General features: G+C 27.3%; 1 pseudogene across 1 annotated transcript in view; it reads left to right on the plus strand.

Moving 5' to 3' along the window:
* LOC143245359 (spectrin alpha chain-like) overlaps positions 1 to 3,780 on the plus strand; it is an 81,552-nt pseudogene extending 77,772 nt beyond the window's left edge. The window contains exons 47-48 of the transcript XR_013025598.1: positions 2,269 to 2,563; positions 3,451 to 3,780. The product of XR_013025598.1 is annotated as a spectrin alpha chain-like (transcript). The remainder of the gene's footprint in view (positions 1 to 2,268; positions 2,564 to 3,450) is intronic.
* The last annotated feature ends 3,773 nt before the right edge of the window (positions 3,781 to 7,553 follow it).

A 7,553-nucleotide genomic window follows, 5' to 3' on the forward strand; every position in this document is an offset into this window, starting at 1 on the left:
AGAGAATTACAAAACTTAAGTGAAATAATGAAACTTGTAAGCTGTATGAAATGTGTAAAAGAGAATTACAAAACTTAAGTGAAATAATGAAACTTGTAAGCTGTATGAAATGTGTAAAAGAGAATTACAAAACTTAATTGAAATAATGAAACTTGTAAGCTGTATGAAATGTGTAAAAGAGAATTACAAAACTTAATTGAAATAATGAAACTTGTAAGCTGTATGAAATGTGTAAAAGAGAAATTACAAAACTTGAGTGAAATAATGAAACTTGTAAGCTGTATGAAATGTGTAAAAGAGAATTACAAAACTTAATTGAAATAATGAAACTTGTAAGCTGTATGAAATGTGTAAAAAGAAACAGGTGAAATAATGAAACTTTTGTAAGCTGTACAGAAATGTGTAAAAGAGAATTACAAAACTTGAGTGAAATAATGAAACTTGTAAGCTGTATGAAATGTGTAAAGAGAAGCACAAAACAGAGTGAAATAATGAAACTTGTAAGCTGTATGAAATGTGTAAAGAGAAATTACAAAACTTGAGTGAAATAATGAAACTTGTAAGCTGTATGAAATGTGTAAAAGAGAAAGTACAAAACTTGAAAGTGAAATAATGAAACTTGTAAGCTGTATGAAATGTGTAAAAGAGAAATTACAAAACTTAAGTGAAATAATGAAACTTGTAAGCTGTATGAAATGTGTAAAAGAGAAGTACAAAACTTGAGTGAAATAATGAAACTTGTAAGCTGTATGAAATGTGTAAAAGAGAAGTACAAAACTTGAGTGAAATAATGAAACTTGTAAGCTGTATGAAATGTGTAAAAGAGAAGTACAAAACTTAAGTGAAATAATGAAACTTGTAAGCTGTATGAAATGTGTAAAAGAGAAATTACAAAACTTAAGTGAAATAATGAAACTTGTAAGCTGTATGAAATGTGTAAAAGAGAAGTACAAAACTTAATTGAAATAATGAAACTTGTAAGCTGTATGAAATGTGTAAAAGAGAAGTACAAAACTTAATTGAAATAATGAAACTTGTAAGCTGTATGAAATGTGTAAAAGAGAAGTACAAAACTTGAGTGAAATAATGAAACTTGTAAGCTGTATGAAATGTGTAAAAGAGAAGTACAAAACTTAATTGAAATAATGAAACTTGTAAGCTGTATGAAATGTGTAAAAGAGAAGTACAAAACTTGAGTGAAATAATGAAACTTGTAAGCTGTACGAAATGTGTAAAAGAGAAGTACAAAACTTGAGTGAAATAATGAAACTTGTAAGCTGTATGAAATGTGTAAAAGAGAAGTACAAAAGAGTGAAATAATGAAACTTGTAAGCTGTATGAAATGTAAAGAGAGAATTACAAAAGAGTGAAATAATGAAACTTGTAAGCTGTATGAAATGTGTAAAAGAGAATTACAAAACTTAAGTGAAATAATGAAACTTGTAAGCTGTATGAAATGTGTAAAAGAGAAGTACAAAACTTGAGTGAAATAATGAAACTTGTAAGCTGTATGAAATGTGTAAAAGAGAAGTACAAAACTTAAGTGAAATAATGAAACTTGTAAGCTGTATGAAATGTGTAAAAGAGAAGTACAAAACTTAAGTGAAATAATGAAACTTGTAAGCTGTATGAAATGTGTAAAAGAGAAGTACAAAACTTAAGTGAAATTTCTAAACTGACTGAATGTAAGGACAATACTATTTCCACAGTGATGTTAAAGGTTCGTAGAAAGATCGTAACTCATTATAAATATAGGTTTTCTTCTGTTCAGATAATGTTTTTACTATTAGCGTAATCTCAAAAAACATGAATTAATTTTCAACTCAGAATAAAACATTTGATTTTTTTTTAAACTACAATGTACTAGCTCCACAGTGGCACAATTGCATGTGTACAGACTTACAATGTTATAAACTGATACATAGATAGCTGATTGTGTATCTGCATGCTTAACTACAAACAAACATTATAATAAAATGCTTGACTGCATCTTACTTTCAATATCAAGTTTGTTTTGGTCAAGATTTTATCAGTTAATGCTGTACTTGTTAATTTCAAACTCAGATGATGTGCATATTTTGTTACTCACGTGGTTTAGTGTTCAGAATTTTAGTTGTAATTTAACATAACTTATTATTGCTGTTTGTGCTCTTCCTTTAAACTTCAATAAAATGTCACCTGTTTCGTTTTTAATTTTCATCAGTAAGAATGTTATTCATAACTTTAAAAATGCTGAGTGGGATGGTTTGTGTACGTTGCTTTTTGCAGACACTTTGACAGAGAAAAAATTGGAAGATTAAATCATTACCAGTTTAAGAGTTGTTTACGAGCTTTAGGCTATGACCTCCCGATGGTGGATGAGGGACAACCTGACCCAGAATTTGAAACTATCCTAAATGCTGTCGATCCAAACAGAGATGGTTTTGTGTCCTTGCAAGAGTACATGGCTTTCATGATATCACGGGAAACTGAGAATGTACGATCTAGTGAAGATATTGAGAATGCTTTCCGAGCTATTACATCTGGTGAACGTCCATATGTTACAGCTGATGACTTGTATGCGGTAAGTGCTATTTGTATACGTAGTGTGTAAAACTTTTACATAACTGAAATCTCAAAATAAAATCTGAACTACTTACATCCAAAGCAATACATTACATCCAAAATTGAAACATCTGTTATCCAGGCAAGGTGAAAGATGGGCAGTATTATGTTTTTTGAATAGTGATAATTTAAAGTAAGTACACATAACTTAATTAGGACAAAGTGAAATATTATGATATTTAATATCATGATAATGAATTTGATTCCATTTCATCTAAGAATAGTAAATTCACTAAACTTCTGTGAAACGAAGAGATATTCTCTTCAGTTCAAAATGAGTTTTAAATGAACCATTTTTGTCATTTTTTGTAAATTCCCTAAAACAACCAGTTTTTGTTACTTTTAGAATCCAAATTATGGCAACAAAAGTAGACATGATAAATGGTTTCTTTGTTTTTTAATTCTGTTTGATGAAGATCATTTCTGAATGTCAGTAAATGTGTTGTTTTTTACGATCTGAGAGTTGAATTAACTTGTTGTTTTTTTATTTTAGTTAAATTAGATATTTTTTAATGTTAAAAAACTTAAATTTCAGAGCCAGGATCTAGATGTTTTCTCTCAAAGTGTTTTTGGATGAACAACAATTTGAAGCAACAAGGAATTTAATGTATTTTTTGTGAAAATCAAAAGGATAGAACCTTTTTATTTTTAAAGTACTTTAGGGTAAAGAATGTTTCTAAGTAACTTCAAATTTGCTTTATTAACTCATGTAGATTCATCAAAATAGCTAACGACTTCAAACATCAGATATTTTTTCTGAACTTGTCAACAGCATTTAACCTTAAACAAATTATGTTTTATATATATTTTTAACATTCTTATTCAGTTTATTTTTGCATTACTTAGAATCTCACAGTAGAGATGGCAGACTACTGTGTGTCTCGCATGAAGCCCTACGTGGAACCCAAAAGTGGACGTACCATAACAGGAGCCTACGATTACATGGAATTCACTCGCATGCTTTTCCAGAAATAGTGTCTTTTAGTTGTATCTTGTAGAGTCAAACATTCACTATCATTTTAGGAATTACATATAGAAATTACACTATTAATTAAAATTACTTAGAGATTACACTATTAGTAATAATACAAACTGAGTCTTTTCAAACAAAATAGACTTAATAAAAAAATTATACTAATAGTTTTGCCATTTAAAACTATTAGCTCTTACTTTAGAGTGAACATTGATACATATTGCTTATGTCAATTGATACATGCTGCTTCTTATGTCAATATCTTATAGTAAATATTGATACATGTTGCTTCTTATATCAATATCTTATAGTAAATATTGATACATGTTGCTTCTTATGTCAATACCTTATAGTAAATATTGATACATGTTGCTTCTTATGTCAATACCTTATAGTAAATATTGATACATGCTGCTTCTTATGTCAATATCTTATAGTAAATATTGATACATGTTGCTTCTTATATCAATATTTTATAGTAAATATTGATACATGTTGCTTCTTATGTCAATACCTTATAGTAAATATTGATACATGTTGCTTCTTATGTCAATATCTTATAGTAAATATTGATACATGCTGCTTCTTATGTCAATATCTTATAGTAAATATTGATACATGCTGCTTCTTATGTCAATATATTATAGTAAATATTGATACATGTTGCTTCTTATATCAATATCTTATAGTAAATATTGATACATGTTGCTTCTTATGTCAATATCTTATAGTAAATATTGATACATGTTGCTTCTTATGTCAATATCTTATAGTAAATATTGATACATGTTGCTTCTTATGTCAATATCTTATAGTAAATATTGATACATGTTGCTTCTTATGTCAATATCTTATAGTAAATATTGATACATGTTGCTTCTTATGTCAATATCTTATAGTAAATATTGATACATGTTGCTTCTTATGTCAATATCTTATGGTAAATATTGATACATGTTGCTTCTTATGTCAATATCTTATAGTAAATATTGATACATGTTGCTTCTTATGTCAATATCTTATAGTAAATATTGATACATGTTGCTTCTTATGTCAATATCTTATAGTAAATATTGATACATGTTGCTTCTTATGTCAATATCTTATAGTAAATATTGATACATGTTGCTTCTTATGTCAATATCTTATAGTAAATATTGATACATGTTGCTTCTTATGTCAATATCTTATAGTAAATATTGATACATGTTGCTTCTTATGTCAATATCTTATAGTAAATATTGATACATGTTGCTTCTTATGTCAATACCTTATAGTAAATATTGATACATGTTGCTTCTTATGTCAATACCTTATAGTAAATATTGATACATGTTGCTTCTTATGTCAATATCTTATAGTAAATATTGATACATGTTGCTTCTTATGCCAATATCTTATAGTAAGTATTGATACATGTTGCTTCTTAGGTCAATATCTTATAGTAAATATTGATACATGTTGCTTCTTATGTCAATATCTTATAGTAAATATTGATACATGTTGCTTCTTATGTCAATATCTTATAGTAAATATTGATACATGTTGTTTCTTATGTCAATATCTTATAGTAAATATTGATACATGTTGCTTCTTATGTCAATATCTTATAGTAAGTATTGATACATGTTGCTTCTTATGTCAATATCTTATAGTAGGTATTGATACATGTTGCTTCTTATGTCAATATCTTATAGTAAATATTGATACATGTTGCTTCTTATGTCAATATTTTATAGTAAATATTGATACATGTTGCTTCTTATGTCAATATCTTATAGTAAATATTGATACATGTTGCTTCTTATGTCAATATTTTATAGTAAATATTGATACATGTTGCTTCTTATGTCAATATTTTATAGTAAATATTGATACATGTTGCTTCTTATGTCAATATTTTATAGTAAATATTGATACATGTTGCTTCTTATGTCAATATCTTATTGTAAATGTTGATACATGCTGCTTCTTATGTCAATATCTTATAGTAAATATTGATACATGTTGCTTCTTATGTCAATATCTTATAGTGTATATTGATACATGTTGCTTCTTATGTCAATATCTTATTGTAAATGTTGATACATGTTGCTTCTTATGTCAATATCTTATAGTAAATATTGATACATGCTGCTCCTTATGTCAATATTTTATAGTAAATATTGATACATGTTGCTTCTTATGTCAATACCTTATAGTAAATATTGATACATGTTGCTTCTTATGTCAATATTTTATAGTAAATATTGATACATGCTGCTTCTTATGTCAATATCTTATAGTAAGTATTGATACATGTTGCTTCTTATGTCAATATTTTATAGTAAATATTGATACATGTTGCTTCTTATGTCAATATCTTGTAGTAAGTATTGATACATGTTGCTTCTTATGTCAATATCTTATAGTAAATATTGATACATGTTGCTTCTTATGTCAATATCTTATAGTAAATATTGATACATGTTGCTTCTTATGTCAATATCTTATAGTAAATATTGATACATGTTGCTTCTTATGTCAATATCTTATAGTAAATATTGATACATGTTGCTTCGTATGTCAATATCTTATAGTAAATATTGATACATGTTGCTTCTTATATCAATATCTTACTCTTAGAAATATTATTAGGTTTCAGTAGCTGATAATCTGTAGTTTGATAATGAATCTTTAACATATAATTTATTAATTCACAGACCTTTATAGTTAATTATTTTTATTAAATTGTGAAACCATTTTCTTGTGTCCCGTTGTTGTTGTTTTTGTAACTGCTCTGTTTACAGATAGTATTTACTATCAACTTAATATTTTATTATTTATTTATAAAATTAATTATAAGTCCTTTAATACCATTTTTTAATATTGTAAAAGGGGTTATTAATGACTAATAACTTATTGAACCACCAAGTAATGTAACATTACTCTTACCAGTGGTAAAATAAAACACTAGAAAAGTTATTAATGACTAATAACTTATTGAACCACCAAGTAATGTAACATTACTCTTACCAGTGGTAAAATAAAACACTAGAAAAGTTATTAATGACTAATAACTTATTGAACCACCAAGTAATGTAACATTACTCTTACCAGTGGTAAAATAAAACACTAGAAAAGTTATTAATGACTAATAACTTATTGAACCACCAAGTAATGTAACATTACTCTTACCAGTGGTAAAATAAAACACTAGAAAAGTTATTTCAGATATTTTGTAGAATATTCAACATACTTATCTTCAGAAAAGTAAAGTTTGAATGAAGAAATTGCTTCGTATATTAGCAGATAACTCTTATCTTTGGTCCCATCTGAAAACAAAACATGGACAATTCTTCACCGTATTACTCCAGTACTTTATGTAGGTTTGGAAATGATTAAACACTAAATAATATTTTTTCTGGTATGTATCAACTCACTTCAGCTGTTATCTTTACGTATAAACGTACTGTACGTTTCCAGCACTGATAATAAAAAATATTTAAAACAACCCGTTTATTATTTTTGATTGTTTTACTCCCATTTATAAAACAAATACAAAATATATTCTGTCTAAACTTGGGGTAACATTTTATGGCTAAGTTGCAGTAAACATTTTATTTAAATTACCTAAATTGTTGCTAAAGTGGATGAGCTTAGATTTGGAAACCTATACTTGAGAGAATGATTTTGGACTTAGTGATTTGATTATGTTTTGCTACCGTTAGCCAGCTGTTACCAATCATTGATACAGTGAAACTTGTATTGTTTATTTAAAGTTACAATGGTATTCCTCATGAGTCACATAACTTGCTTCCTTATTCTAACAAAGTGCTCCTAATCTTGAAAACATTGCCAAAAGTTCTAGTCATGTCGGTCACTGTACTCTAGTCATGTCGGTCGCTGTACTCTATAGCAGAACGTTATTTCTAATTTTGTCCAGATTGTTCGATGTGGTTTTCAATAAATTTGTCATCAGAGCTTTTATGTGTGT

The sequence above is a fragment of the Tachypleus tridentatus genome, chromosome 2 (assembly GCF_004210375.1).
Source record: "Tachypleus tridentatus isolate NWPU-2018 chromosome 2, ASM421037v1, whole genome shotgun sequence".
In the NCBI taxonomy this organism is placed as follows: Eukaryota; Metazoa; Arthropoda; class Merostomata; order Xiphosura; family Limulidae; genus Tachypleus; species Tachypleus tridentatus.